This window comes from Rutilus rutilus (assembly GCF_951802725.1).
Source record: "Rutilus rutilus genome assembly, chromosome: 3".
Taxonomy (NCBI): Eukaryota; Metazoa; Chordata; class Actinopteri; order Cypriniformes; family Leuciscidae; genus Rutilus; species Rutilus rutilus.
The window spans coordinates 27,741,092-27,757,695 of NC_140211.1; positions in this window are offsets into that span (position 1 = coordinate 27,741,092).

Sequence of the window (16,604 nt, forward strand, 5' to 3'; positions counted from 1 at the left end):
TCTGGAAATGGTGTATTTTTTCTACGACCAATCAACGCGCCCCTCATTTGCATTATTATAATGACCGTCCACGACAGCCAAAACATCGCATCAGATCTCGCGAGACAATAATGCCTTTAGAAATAAGGGTCTGAGGGGCTCTGTGTTGATTTTTTTTCCACTTTTCTTTTTTAGAAGTGCCTGAAAGACTATAATAGAGCATTGGGTATCCAAGGTAACACAACATTATGACTCCTTTAAACAGAAATCAGTTATTTCAAATTGTACTAATATTTTACAATATGAAAGTTTATAAAAACCTCTGCTTCTGCAATGATATCAGTTCAAAAACAATATATCAGTGAGAGAGTCAAGAAGCTACAACGACAATATGTCCAGGTATAGTGTAGTATATTCAATTCAATGTCCAGTTCTATAAGCTTTGCACTTTGCAAGTAGGTAACCTACACAGTACAGTATAGTATACAGTAATGACATGATTTACATAAACTTTGTTTTGAGAGTTATAGAATTGGAGGCCAACCAGGCCCCTCATGAATTCATATACATAGATGAGGCAGGATTCAAATGTAACGACCTGGACGAAATGTAATGTGGAGGTGGAAGGTTTATGACCATCAGCCACATGAGCAGATGTCCCTCCTTGAAGCCATGGATGCTGGCTCCAAGGGTGGATCCGACATACCAAGCAGTTTTATCCCAGGTGCATCCCCTTGGATGATATCAGATGTGATCTTGATGAAAACATGTGGCCTAACCCTGAAGATCGCAGAGATTAGATACAGTAATTTTATGTTTTTTTGTTCACAATGCTCTTGTGTGTTTAATGGATATTTTGTTCACTGTAAGTGTAGCGGAGGCGTGCTACAACTTTATAATATGCTGATTGAGGCGGCCAAATATGGACGGGATTCCGGTTAGAGAATCAAGGGTCGGAGAACAGATCTTCACAAAGATAGATTTATTGAACAGTCTTTGCGTTGTCATCTAGATCAGTTATTCTTTGGCAATGATGTCTGTATTAATGGTCTAAAGGAACAATAAAGAAATATAATTACTATCATATTCTGAGAATCATTGACACACTGACATGATAGTCGAACAATACAATAAACAATGATTAAACACTCAAGTCTGCATTCTTAACATTAATAACAGCCCTATCAATGCAAATAGTCATGATAAATAGTGCAATGATACATTATTAATGTAAACAACATTGGTGACGCAGTTTAGAATACTGCCGAGGCTAATACTGATTAGCGTGTTTCTCTCGCGGCAAATTACGGCCGCTACGGCGCTCAAAACTCGCCGATGGTAACCGCAGAACGATCGCGGGACATCAATAACATACATTCAATAAACATACATATGCAGATGTACTTACATCAAGGCATAAACGCATTATACAGAGCATAGACAAACGTGCAGAGATGAACATTCACCAAATCGTCTTCCTGCGTGTCACACTATAATCAGTCCGTGCGGCCAACAACTTTAGTCCCTAGGACAGGCTTTCGTACACAGCCGCCCCCAATTATCTGACAGGATAATTGTAAACACCAAGAAAGTCTGTCTACAGTGTCCGCGGCTCTTCCTCAAAGTGAGGAAGTGGAATCAACCTAACAACTGGGCGAGTGTAGGATTTCTCATTAACTCTGACACGAGCAGTACGAACTTTCCTGTCAGGTCCAGCCAACGTCTCAGTCACTGTGCCCACAGGCCAGAGGGCACGAGGAAGTTGGGGATCAACAATAAGAACCACTTGACCCACAGTTAGCTCCTTGCCATCCTTTCTCCACTTTTGCCGATCCTGTAAACTTGGGAGGTAATCTCGGATGAAGGCAGTCCAGAAATGATCCGCCAACACCTGGCTATGTCTCCATCGGCGTCTTCCGAGCAGGTTGGTAGAGTCGAAAAAGACTTGAGGTAGGGAGGCATCACGACGGCCCATAAGGAGTAGGTTCGGAGTCACTGGGTCGACGTCTGCAACATCGGAAGATACGTAGCCGAGGGGCTTGGCATTTAGAATACCCTCAACCTCCGTTAACAACGTCTGCAGCACTGGCTCTGGCACCGTTTGCTCTCGCAGAATGACCCGTAGTGCAGTCTTTACAGACTTGACTTCACGCTCCCAGGTTCCTCCGAAATGAGGAGCATTAGGTGGATTGTAGCGGAATCTGATCTTCTGTGGAGCAAGCAGCTCTTGAAGCTTGGGTGCCATTACATCAAAAGTGTCACGTAGTTCCCGGTCTCCTCCTACAAAGTTGGTTCCGTTGTCGCAGAGCAATTCCATGGGCTTACCTCGTCTTGCTATAAAGCGACGCAGAGAGAGCAGGAATGCATCAGTGTCAAGGTGCTCCAACAGGTCAAGGTGCACACATCGTGTTGTCATGCACTTATAAAGGATGCCCCATCTTTTTTCGTGGCGACGACCAACTTTGACCGAAAGGGGGCCGAAACAATCTACCCCAGTAAAATAGAACGGCGGTTGGTGAAGTTGCAGCCGGCAGGATGGAAGATCGGCCATTTGGGGGACTTCAGGCTTGGCTCGCCAGAACTGACAATCTTGGCATTTGCGTTGATGCTTACGGACGGCTTCCCTGCCCCGGAGTATCCAATACTGGCGACGTAATTCCGCTAGCACCCTTTCAGAACCAGGATGCAGAAGTCGGCGGTCCGTCTCTTTAATTAACAGCTTCGTTGTAGAATGACCAGGATCCAACAGTATCGGGTGGATGGCATCAAGGTCGAGGTCACTCGCTCTACGTAACCGTCCCCCTACTCTGATGAGACCTGTGTCCTTATCATACTCTGGTGCAAGGGATGCCAAACGGCTGGTAGCTGGAATCGGCTGTCCAGTCTTCAAAGCTTGGACTTCCAGTGGGAATGAGTCCTGTTGAACTTGGGCCAAGATAAGTTTCTCTGCTTCAACATAGTCATCAGCTTGCAGTGAAGAGTCGCTGTCTGCAGCAGCCGCCCCGTGTAGGGACCTGACAGTGGCCTCAACAAGCTCTAGCCATGTGTGGAATTGATTGGGGTCCACAAGTAAATTATTGGAGACTTTGACAGTGCCGATGAATGCAGTTTTCCTTAACTCACTGATCTCCGATTCTACCTTAGTGACAGGTGTGGATGGCCACTGGTCAGAAGGTTGAAGGAGGAAGTCTGGTCCTGAACTCCACTGATGGGGTCTTGCTATCTGGTTCAGTGTCAGGCCTCTTGTGATGTGATCGGCAGGGTTGTGAGCTGAATCAATGTACCGCCATTCAGCCGTGTCTGTGAGGGTCTGGATTTCGGCTATGCGTGTCCCTACAAATACCTTGTAGCGACAGGACTCAGAGGTGAGCCAGTTCAGCACGGTTGTTGAGTCAGACCAGAGGGTGACTGTATGGAGATTAAGAGACAACTCAGTCTGGATCACTTTGGCTAACTGGGCGCCAGTCAGGGCTGCACTCAGTTCCAAACGAGGCATGGAGAGGCATTTTCTGGGGGCCACTCTGGATCTGGCCAGAACAAAGGCGACATGGATGTGTCCTTGATCATCTGTAGTACGCAAATAGGCCACTGAGCCGTATGCTCTTTCTGAGGCGTCGCAAAATACGTGGAGTTCTCGGATGGCACTAGGGTAATCAGCACAGGCTGGGGCATAAGATCGAGGAAATTGCAGCTGAAGCAGATTAGGAATCTCTTGTATCCATGTTAGCCACTTCTCTCTTAGCTGTAAAGGTGTTATTGGATCGTCCCAGCCCAAATTCTGCTTCCAGAGATCTTGGATGAGAACCTTGGCCCTGGTGGTAAACGGGATGATATAACCCAGCGGGTCATACTGGCTGGCCAAGGTCTTGTACACATTTCTCATGGTAGGTTCCAGAGGCTCGGTTGATCGCAAATTATAACCAAGGGTGTCACTGAGACAGTCCCACCGTAGGCCCAGAGTGGGTTCTTGTAGGTCTGTACTGGCTTTGGTCAACCACAGTTCACTGTTAGCAGACCGGGCTTCTGCGGGAAGATGTTCGATGACAGAGGGTATGTTGCAGGCCCACTGTCTTAAGTCGAAGCCTCCCTCAGACAGTAGTTGACGAAGTCCATCAACTACCTCCTTAGCTTCATCAGAGTTCGAAGTGCTATGCAGGCAATTATCAACATAGAAGGAATTCTCAACTATGTTAACCAGACTGACCTGGTCGTTCTGGTGGTTCTGGGCACTGCGCTGGAGGGCGTAGATGGCGCAACACGGGCTGCAGGTAGTTCCGAACGGAAGCACCTGCCATTCATATATCTCAGGCTCCTGGTCTCTGCACATGTTCCTCCAAAGAAACCGCAACACTGGCTTGTCCCCGGGCAATAAGCGTACCTGATGGAACATAGCTTTTATGTCCCCACTCACAGCCACCGTGTGTTGTCGGAACCTCAGGAGCACACCTAATAAGGAGGGTCCCAGCATCGGACCAGGAAGCAGCTGACTGTTCAAGGACTGACCCTGATGTTGGAATGAACAGTTAAAGACGATCCTGTTCTTGCCATTGTGTTGTACGATATGGTGCGGAATGAACCAGGATTCCGAGGTATTGTGTGCTTCTTTTGTGGTGATCTTGGCTACATATCCAGCAGATTCCAACTTGCGGATTTCAGTGCAGTAGGCTTTTGCTAGTTCAGGATCTCTTGCCAGTCTACGCTCGGTACTTCGAAGACTAGGAAGGACAGCATCCTTATCGGTATGGAATATGGTCATGGGCATGCGTCGGAGCAATGGGGTGGCATAACGTTGAACGCCGTCTACGTTCACAGTGGTGGTGGCTTTCTGAAGCATAGCGAGAGCGTCTTTGTCTTGCTTGGACCTGATGACCATCTTCTCATTGTATGGGAAAGTGTCGACCTGCCAGAGACGTTCGACGTGCCGAATCAGATCATCATGAAGCGGAGTGGTGGTGATATGAAGGCACTGCTGATAACACCGTGAGGGCTGCTTGGGGCTCATGGGACCCTGAAGAGACCATCCCAGCTGTGTTCTGATGGCTATTGGACCTCCGTCTGGTCCTCTGCAGACAGGCTGTATCGGCATTAAGAGGTGTGGCATGTCAGAACCAATGAGGAGTAGTGGTTTAACTCTGTCAACAGGGGGAAGAGGAAGATCTCTCAGATGACGATAAGCTCGTTGGAGCGCAGCCACTGGGTAGTTATGTTCTGCAAGACTCAAACCGGTTGCAGTAAAGGCATTGGGGATAGTGAACCTCTGCATGGGTTTGGTGACTGCTGAGACCTCGAAAGAAACGGACGAACCTTCGAGTTCTGTGTGAGATTGCTGAACAGTCTGTAAATGAAGTAACTCTGGGGTACAGGTAAGCTTGAGCTGCTCCACAACTGGGGAAAGCACGAGTGTTCTCTCTGACCCATCATCAAGAACGGCATGTGCCTCCATTGTGTGGTGTCCATTGTGAAGGAGGACCTTAACGACCTTTAGCATGACTCTGGGTGTACGGTTCGGTCTGTCCAAGTAAACCCGGGTCGATGGGAGGCTGACGGCGAGGACAGCACTGGTGGTATCTTTAATGGAATCGTGAAGAACTGTAAGATGTAGCTCTTTACAGATTCTACATGGACGTTTGAGGTTGCAAGACTCTACAGCATGGGACCGTCCACATCTCCAGCATCGTTTACCATCTTTAATCCAAGATACAATCTGGGAGGTAGTCAACTTCTTGAATGCCTCACAAGAGTTGAGGTAGTGATCCCTGTTGTCACAATGGGGACAGTATGGCTTGGGCTTGGAGCTGGACTTAGGGGCTGTCGACTCAGCAGTCTTAGCTACACTCTCACGTGTCAGGAGAACTGGCCTTGGCTGCCCTCTTGGATGAGGTGCTCCTCTAGCTCTACCAGGGGGCTTCAGAGTTTCACTCTGGAACATAGCCGCAGCTCTGCTAGAGATACGTTTCGCTTGGGACTTAATCTGAAGCCAGTCTGCAAAATCAGGTAGTGTGTAGGTCTTGTCGCTGCCGGTCTGGAGAATGCCCCGACTTAGGCAGTATTCAACAAAACTGTCGCGATAGGCTGGTGGCAGTTTACTCAAGAGACGGTCCACATGTGAGCCACACAAAAGCTCGTAACCATTCTGGCCTTCAAGAGTTCTCAGCATACCCACTAAAGACTGTACTGACAATGCAAATGAGTCGAAGGCATTAGCGTCACCCAACTTAAGAGGTGGAGTGCTTAGGATGGCACCCAACTCAGACTGAACAAGCTGTCTCGGTTGTCCATACTTGTCTTGAAGTGCCTGCAGAGCAGCAGTGTAAGGCTGGGGATGATACATGAAGGATTTAGCGAGCTGATGGGCACTAGGAAGTTCCAAATGACTTAAGAGAACATGATATTTATACTGTTCACTGATATGATGGTGATTACTCAACAGATTGTCCAATGCTAACTTAAACAAAGCAAAGTCACTCTCAGCACCACTCTCGAAAACTGGTAACGTGGGTCGTGGAATGCCATAGGCTGATGCGAGCAGGAGCTCTGGACTCGGTTGAGGTGAGTAGGCAGTTGGGGGGAGAGGCACAGATGCTTTACTGTAACCAGGAGCATGAAGTGTCGTCACCGGTGCTTGGTGGCTGAAGACAGGGAGCTGTGACAGACCCGGAAGTGTTGTCACTGGCGTTGTTGCTGTCTGTTGTAGCCTGTAGCGAAGGGAAGGTAATGTGGTAGTAACAGGTTGCTGTGTCACACGCTGCATGCTGCTGACGGGGTACGCAGTGGAGGTCGGGATGGTGAACACTGCTGAAGGCTGAGAGGCCACATTCGACGGTAATGACACACAGTGTACTGGAACGGCAGTAGGAGCCGATGGTGCAATGTCAGGGACTGGCGGTGAGAATGCTTGTGGCCCTGGGTCAAATACAGCGGGCATGGGTGCATCTGCAGAGTGAGGAGCAGGTGAGGCCCAATGTGGCGGTCTAGGTGCTGCTGCAGAGACATCAGGATCAGGCAGTGCTGTAAGACAGGGCAGCAGCGTTGAAGTCACAGCGGGCGACTGGAAGAGAGGCTGCTGAGGTTCAGAAGACATGAGCTGCGGTGAACAAGCCTGGCTGCGCCGTGATGCAAGCTGTTGAGCGTTTGGAGAACCAGAGTCTGTAGGGACTGGAGTGGTTGCTCTAGAGTCTACAGAGAGCATGGAGGATACAAGCTTAGCTACTTCGAGTTCAGTCTCTGCTTCTTGAAGCTTGCGCTGTCGTTCTAGTTGTTTCAACAGGGCCTCCTTTGCGGCTAGTGCTTCCTCTTGCATGCGCTGGGCTTCTTTAGCTTGTGTCTGCAGTCTTTGGTATTCCAGATCAATCAGTGAGTCCTCTTCTACTTGCCGTTTTAGACTGTCATACTGTCTCTGTTTAATCTTTTCCTCCAACATAGCAGTCTGGACGCTAGAGAGCTCTGGTGGGACATAAACGCCAGTGGACGTAATGGAACGCCTACTTTTCCTGGATTGAGAGCTGACACCACTGTGAGACGTTTTCCTCGAGCTGCTTCGGGGCTGACTAGGACAGTGAGAGGAAGCCTTTGGAGGAAGGTCCCCAGCAGGATGGTAGCCAACATCGTAATCATCCAGATGTGTAGGCAGATTAATCTTGCGTCGAGGTCTGGACGTTGTCTCAGATAGGTCACTTTCTGCTTTGTCCATATTGGTTCAATCTTGCTCTCAATCCGGCTCGAAGGACCACCTTTGTAGCGGAGGCGTGCTACAACTTTATAATATGCTGATTGAGGCGGCCAAATATGGACGGGATTCCGGTTAGAGAATCAAGGGTCGGAGAACAGATCTTCACAAAGATGGATTTATTGAACAGTCTTTGCGTTGTCATCTAGATCAGTTATTCTTTGGCAATGATGTCTGTATTAATGGTCTAAAGGAACAATAAAGAAATATAATTACTATCATATTCTGAGAATCATTGACACACTGACATGATAGTCGAACAATACAATAAACAATGATTAAACACTCAAGTCTGCATTCTTAACATTAATAACAGCCCTATCAATGCAAATAGTCATGATAAATAGTGCAATGATACATTATTAATGTAAACAACATTGGTGACGCAGTTTAGAATACTGCCGAGGCTAATACTGATTAGCGTGTTTCTCTCGCGGCAAATTACGGCCGCTACGGCGCTCAAAACTCGCCGATGGTAACCGCAGAACGATCGCGGGACATCAATAACATACATTCAATAAACATACATATGCAGATGTACTTACATCAAGGCATAAACGCATTATACAGAGCATAGACAAACGTGCAGAGATGAACATTCACCAAATCGTCTTCCTGCGTGTCACACTATAATCAGTCCGTGCGGCCAACAACTTTAGTCCCTAGGACAGGCTTTCGTACAGTAAGCAATACTGTAAAACTTTTTCTGTTCTATCAAACTGTGTTTCTACTGTACCTCCTGTAGTAAACAGTAAAGGAATAAAAACTGATTTGCTTTTTACTGGAATGCTTATGAATGTGAAAGTACTGTACATGTGGACATACAGTTCCCAACCAAGAAATTTAGTGTAAAACGGTGAATTGCACGTTTTGCATGCAAATACCTGTAAAACTGAAACATAAGTCTATGCAGTTTTAGTAATGTCAACAATAGCCAGTATTTTGAAACCTGGTGTACTTTGATTGAGTGCATGAATCTTGTGAAGTGAAAACAAGTGTTATTCTTTGACAGAATAATTTCATTTTGAGTCAGATTTCCAGTGTTTTGGTAAAGTTAGTGTGTGCGCAGAGAAACATGTGTTCTGTTTTGAAATGAAGAGTTAGTATATATTTAACAAAATGTGTTTTTGAGAAGACAATTAACCATTTGGCCAATTGTGTTTTGTAGGTGGGAGTCTGTGTTAAGAGTTTAGAAAAAGTATCTGAAGTATGGGTAAGCACTTGTTAGCGATTGAAAAAAACTGTAATGAGAAAGCCTTTATTTTTTAGTTTTTCTGAATTGCTAAAACACTAAACCCCATTCTCTGAACCAAATTCTCAATAGTCTAAACCAATTTATCGAATAAATCACTCTTTCTGTAAAACATTAAACAAGTTCAGGTAGTTAAAACACTGTTTGCAAATCTCATGCACTTTTTTTTTCAAAACTCTAAACACATTCTCACTCACTAAAACACATTTTGCACTGTGATGCACTTACGTTTCAAAATGCTAAACACAGGTAGGCGAAAGTTAAACACAACTGCAACACAGTTGTCATCGTTTACATCGTTTGTCATGGTTAAATTGTTCACACTTATTTCTAATGATGTGACCAAACCAACTGTACATACAAGTCAGTTCAGAGTCCCAAAATTTACTCAAAATGTTGCACTGAATGTTGATACCAGCAATGGATGGAAACAATATAAGAGGGAGAGGAGGATGAGGACGAGTAAGAGGAGGTGAACAAGCAGGAAGAGGATGAGGAAGAGCAAGGTGTGGAGAATGTTGTCAAGGCTGGATCTGCTTTAGGGTTTTTCCCTTTTCCTGCAGAGATGACATTGTCTGAGATGTGGAGAAACTCCTCCGGCCGGACCAACATGAAGACGTGATGCTGAAGCAGAATAAAATCTCTCTCACTGACCTTGATTTTGCAGTTGCACAACTCTTCTGAGTGTACTTTACTGTAACATGCTTTTCATTTAGAGTTTTTTACTGTAACCTTTTTGGCTTTTGCAGTTGGGTCACTGTATTTTCACAGTATGCAAGTGGTGAATATACGGGCCTCCCCCCTGCAAAATTTGTTTACTTTGTTACAATATACTTTTTTTCTGTAACTGCATGCTTTGGATTCTGTGTTCTCCATTTTTTGATGTAGTGTGTAATGAATGATCTGTAGTGTTTATAATTTTGACTCGCTGTGTGTATGATCTGAGAGCATTGTTTGATTTTGATCACAGATAAAATGGTTTTGAGGCAATTGTTTGATTTTGCCAGAAGAGTCAGAGGTTCTCTGAATGTGGTTTGAAAATCTGGTTTTGTGTTTAAGGTTTTGAGAAAGTGAGTGATGGTTTCAAGAAATGTGTTTTAGCAATTCAGAAAAACTGTAAGTTAATTTTTTTTATTATTTTTTTTATATCATTTCTGAGCAAGCTTACAATTAGGCAATATACACATCAAGCTATACCATATATCTTAACGTTTTCTTTTAGTTGAAAACATTAAACAATATGTGTAAACAAAAAAATATAAAGAACAAACGAGCCATTCCACCGAATGTTGGATTATTGTGGTGGTGATATTATGATAACTCAGTTTCATTAATTAATTTGATTAAAAGTACTTCCATTTTGTAATATAATTTTCATCTAAGTGTAACGGAGGTATTTTTCTCTATGGGGACTTTTATTTTGACGGGTTTTTCTTTCTCCGGCGTGCTCGCGGGAGATGCAAAGACGTCTGGGAAGAAGAAGAGAGCGCAATAGTTTACGAGGCAGACACGCCATGATTGCTGTACAAGAGGTCGATATTTTTCTGTTGAAGCTGTAATGTAAAACAGTGGTGCACATTCGGATTAAGTTTCGTGAGTTTAGTGTACATCAACATTGTCGTGTGAAACTGTAGACGCAGTTGAAACAGAGGTTCGGTCGATTGCGTCATCGGACGGAGAACAGTGTTGGAGACTGGCTGAGAGCACGAGAGAGAGTTGCTAGAGCCGTGAGTTTCATTCGGAACACTTGTTTTTCCGTTAGTCTGACTAAGAATTTTTGAGCGTCCTGCTGTTTTTCTGGGTGATCTACAGACCGTGTTGGAACGAGAGACATTTATTTTTCTGAGAATCATTTGAGTGCACTTTTCAGTGCGCGAGAATGCTTATGTGAGCTGATCGATCGATCTTGAAGGAGTGATTCGTTTTTGGGAGACTGACGATCGTCAATGGTGAAGATTTGTTTTTGAAAGACGTTTTTTTGTGTGATCCAGATCATTTGATTTATGCGTGCCGCGTGCGAGCTGGGCTGAGCTGCGCCATTTTGTTGAAATTACCTGAGTTTTTCCTGAGCCACGCTGAAACTTTCTTGTGTTTTTTATTTTTTATTTTTATTTGCCCTGCCATCCTTACGACATCTCACTGTCCTGTCTCAGCTGTTCATTCAATCGTTACATCTGTTGTTCAAGTCATCGCAAGTCATCACATCAAAGTTGTCGTTGCCACAGACTGGTACTACAGTTCGATACACACACACACACACACACACACACACACACACACACACACACACACACACACACACACACACACACACACGAACATTTCACTGATATAGTGTGAACTGAACTGAGTGTTTGAACAAACTGAGGGTTTCAACTGTCAATTTGAACTGTGTTTGTGCTAACTGAGTTGTTTGGAAACTGAATCATAAAATTGATTCATGGGAATCGTTCAAGTGATTTCAAGGTTACCTACATTCGAAATGAGTTGTTAGAAGTGAGTCATTTAAGTGGAGTGAGATTATGAAGTGAATCATTTGGATCAAACTATAAGAGTCATCTATATCCAGTGTTGTCTGTAAATAAGTTTGTGCCCTATACTGACATTAATTTTGGGAAACACTTTTGAGGTGTTAAAAGAGGCTTGTTTTGAAAGTGTTAACTATTTGAAGATCTTTCAAGAAGACAATCTCAAAACTGTTTTTTATTTTATTTTATTTTTTTGTTACTTTTTGGTATTTTATGATATTGAAACAGATCCTTCCAGCAGAAATATAATTTACAAAGAGAAGGAAAATAAATTACTAATTGTTAAAACGTAAGACATTTGAAAGTTATTTTTTTGAACTTACCTTGGGGTAGGGGCGTCTCACTTACACTATTAGGATTAGGTGGGTGGGGATGTGAATTTCAATTTATTTTTCACCACATACACTTCAGGAAGCCACCGTGTCGACATACTCACCTGAAGCCTACGCTACCTATTCCTGTAGTATAAACTAGTGTAAGAGAAAACATATACATAACATATTGCATATTGAGGCTCAAAGCACTGGAGCGGGGACTAAGATCCTTTCGCTTTTAAGTCTTCCAAGGTAGTGTTTTTATTTTCCCCTACGAGGCGAGACTTACAGTCCCGTTACATTTGGCGTCACGAACAGGATAGAATTAGACTGTATTTACCTTTTTTTCGTGTGTCACAAGTCCCAGGCCTTCAAGCTGAAGAATGGCAGAGTTTGAGGAACTGAAGAGGGAGATGGCAGAGATGCAGAGGCGGTTTGCCGAACAGGCGGGAGCACTCGACCAGGCAAGAACTGAACAAAGAGAGGCCCTGTCACTAGCAAGAGCTGTCATCGAGCATCAGGCTACCGCTCAAGCACCCCCAGCTACCATTTACATTCCCAGGGACAGAAAACTGCCAGAGTTCAGTGGCCGTTCGACCAAAACTGGAGAGTTGAGCGTTGAAGAGTGGGTTGCATCAATGAAATCTGCCTTCCAAGTGATGAGAGTACCTGCAGAAGATCGTGTAGAGTTGGCGAAACAGCATCTCAAAGATGAAGCCAAAGCGACTGTGAGGTTCATGTTGGGTGATGGTGAAAAATCTACGGACGATATTTTTCAAGTCCTACTAGACACCTATGGAGACAAAGTGCCAATTGGAACCAGACTGAAAGATTTCTACGAACGTAAGCAAATGCAAGGAGAGACGATACGCTCATACGCCTATGACCTACAAGAGAGACTCAGCCGAGTTCAGCGCAGAGAGCCAAACAGAGTCCCAGAGGCCGAAAGTGTTTTAAAGGAACAACTTGTCCTGGGCCTTCGAGATGATTTTCTGAGGCGTGAAATGAAAAGGCGAGTTAAAGAGGATGCAAGGTTGACTTTTGTTCAGGTAATGCAAGCTGCAATCACTTGGGCTGAAGAAGAAGAGACTCAAACCCCAGACATTCCAAAACCCAGCCCCCGGGTCAGAGTAGTAAGTGCTGATGCAGAACAAGCTTCCTCTACGTTAACACTGGAGAAACTGCATGAAGCTATACAAAAGATTGCCGCCCGTCAAGATGAACTTTACCAAGCAGTACACAGTAATAGCAGGTTTCAACAGAGCCGTCCAAAAAGACAACCCCTGAAGGACAGTGATGGCAGATACATCTGTTATTCATGTGGTGAACCGGGGCACACTAGCAGGCAATGTCCACAAGGTGCTGAAGCAGCTACAGTGACTGATCGGTCCCGACGTTCTACAGGGGTACCTGGAACTAACACAGAAAATGTTCCATCACGTACAGCGCAAACCAGCCCTGGGCCATCTATGATAAGAAGTCATACAGCTGAATGGACTGACGAAGTGACAGAGACGTTGAAAAGTGGCGCATTTGGAGATTGTCTGACTGTTGAAGTTAGAATAGCTGGTGTCAAGACAAGCTGCTTACTGGATACAGGCTCAGAAGTGTCCACTATTACCGAGTCACACTTTAGGAAGCATTTCGGAGAACAAGAGCTGAGGCTGTCATCTGCTCACTGGGTTAGACTCACCGCAGCTAATGGACTCGACATTCCTGTCTTAGGATGTTTGCAAGCTGATGTGGAGTGCATGGGGCAGGTTCTCCCGGGGAAGTGCATCTTTGTGCTGACAGACACGAGCCCACAAGCAGAGGAGATAAAGGGACTTTCAGGAATCATTGGAATGAACATAATCAGGGAGTTCAAGTCCGTGTTCGTTACAGGAGAGAATGTGAAGTCAGCCAACAAATATGGACAACCCGCAGAAGCAAAGATACGAAGGGTGTTAGCCAGTGTTGAGAAAACCGAAACCTTGAGTCCTGATGGCAAGATTGGGTTCGTCAAAGTTGGTGGAAAACAGGTCATCACCATTCCTCCACTAAGTGAAAAGGTGTTCGAAGGTCGTTGCAGAGTGCCACCTAAAGTGAAGTGCCAAGTATTAATTGAGCCCACCACTGGTGTGAGTCTACCCAAGGGGCTCCTAGTGGCTAATGTGCTAACAAAAACTGAGGGTGGTAAAGTTTCTGTACGTGTCATGAATTCGAGCGAGCGGACAATCAGACTTAACCCAAGATGCAGAGTGGCAGTAGTGTCTAAACCACAGGAGGTGTTAACTGAGAATACACTAGAGTTTGAGGAGGAGGAAGGGACACTTCATGTCCGACGAGTGGCGCATGTCCAAGCAGTCAAAATCTCTGATAACCCCCCAGTACCAGTCCAGGTGAATTACGAAAAGCTCACCCCTGCACAAAGAGAGGAACTTAATCAGTTGTTGGCAAAGTACAGAGACATATTCTCCAAAAGTGACAGTGACTACGGGTACACACATTCAGTTACCCATGACATTCACACCGGTGATGCTCCGCCAGTGAAACAAAGGCACCGTAGAGTACCACCACATGTTTTCCAAGAATTCAAAAAACACGTGCAGGATCTAGTGTCACAAGGCATCCTTAAGGAGAGCGCAAGTCCGTGGGCATCCCCAGCAGTAATAGTCGTGAAGAAAGACGGCAGTGTGCGTTTCTGTTGTGATTACAGGAGGTTAAATCAAGTCACCTGCAAAGACGCATATCCACTTCCCAGAGTGGAAGAATCTCTGGATGCCCTGGGAAATGCTCAGCTGTTCTCCACCCTAGATCTTACGGCCGGCTATTTCCAGGTAGCTGTAAATGAGCGTGATCGTGAAAAGACAGCAGTCACTACCCCGTTTGGACTGTTTGAGTGGACAAGGATGCCATTCGGGCTGTGCAACGCGCCAGCCACCTTCCAGCGCCTTATGGGAGTAGTGCTCGGGGATTTGACCTTCGATGTCCTCTTGATATATCTTGATGATATTATCGTGTTTTCTAAAGACTTCAAGAGTCACTGTGAGAGACTAGAGCTGGTCTTCGATCGACTGAAGCGGCATGGCCTAAAGTTAAAACCAAGCAAATGCTTTCTCTTCAGATCTGAAGTAAAATTCTTGGGCCACGTGATTTCCTCTGAAGGAATCCAAGTCGACAGTGAAAAGGTTAGTGCCTTGGATGCTTGGCCTGTGCCTAAAAGTGTGAAAGAGGTGAGACAATTGATCGGATTCATGAGTTATTACCGGCGGTTCGTACCAAAGTTTGCTCAAATAGCAAAACCATTGCATGCGTTGATGGGCAGCAAAGACAAAAGGAGAGCCTCTGAACTGTTCATGTGGAGTAGCGAATGCCAGACTGCGTTTAACAAATTGAGACAATACCTGATGTCACCACCTGTTCTTGCTTACCCCGACTTTGGCCTTCCATTTATCCTCACTACAGATGGAAGTCAACAGGGCCTCGGAGCTGTATTGAGCCAAAAACAAGGTGGAGCAGAGCGCGTCATTGCATTTGCTAGCAGAGGCCTGAGAGGATCAGAGCGGAATGACAAGTTCTATAGTGCATTCAAACTGGAGCTGTTGGCCCTTAAGTGGGCTGCAACAGAAAAGTTTAAAGAGTATCTGATGTTCTCCAAGTTCACTGTAATCACTGACCATAATCCACTGCGTTATCTGGAGACTGCAAATCTTGGTGCAGTTGAGCAACGCTGGGTGGCCCAGTTAGCGGAGCTTAATTTCGAGGTTCTGTATAAGCCTGGAAGACTGAACACCAATGCGGATGCTCTATCAAGAATTCCCTCCAGTGAAGTTCCAGAACAGGAAGACACAGAGAAGGATTTCATCAGACTGAACTCTGAGGAAGTGCGTGCATGCCTGTGGCCCGCGCAAGACTCCAAGCAGGGCGGGACTGATGTTCAAGTGGCCGTACAAGCGTCCATCAAGAAAGTGTTGAATGGTTACAGCTGGAATGAAATAAGGGAGCTGCAAAGAACTGATGCCTTGATGGGTCCCGTGTACAATGCACTGTTCAAAGAGAAAAAACCAAGCAGGACAGAACAACAGAGTATGCCACCAGAGTCAAAAAAGCTTTACAGAGAGTTTGAACGTCTTCAACTGCATAATGGAGTGATGTTTAGATGCATTCTTGATCCAAGGGATGGAGAAAAAAATTAAGCAGCTGGTTGTTCCGGTCCCATTACAGCGATCAGTTTATGACAGTCAACATGAGCATGGGGGTCATTTCGGAGAAAAGAGTACTCTGACACTGATGAGGCGGAGCTACTATTGGCCTAAAATGTCTAAGGATGTTCAAGGATGGATAGCACAGTGTAAAAGATGTACCCTTGCAAAGGATGTCTTTCCAAGAATCCGAGCTCCGATGACTTGTAGCAATGTCACTGCTCCTTTAGAAGTGCTGGCAATGGACTATACTCAGCTGGAAATGTCCTCAGGAGGGTATGAAAATGTACTGGTTCTAACTGATATGTTTACCCGGTTTACAGTTGCTGTCCCAACCAAGAACCAGACAGCGAGTACCACTGCAAAGGCCCTCATCAAACATTGGTTCGTATGCTACGGGTGCCCAGCTCGTCTGCATTCAGATCAGGGAAGATGTTTCGAGGCGCAAGTGATCAAGGAACTCTGTAAAGCCTATTGTATTGGAAAAAGTCGTACTAGTCCCTACCATCCTCAAGGAAACTCTCAGTGCGAGCGGTTCAACCGCACAATGCATGATATGCTGAGAACGTTGACACCTGAGAAAAAGAAAGACTGGAAAACTCACCTACCTGAGCTAGTAAT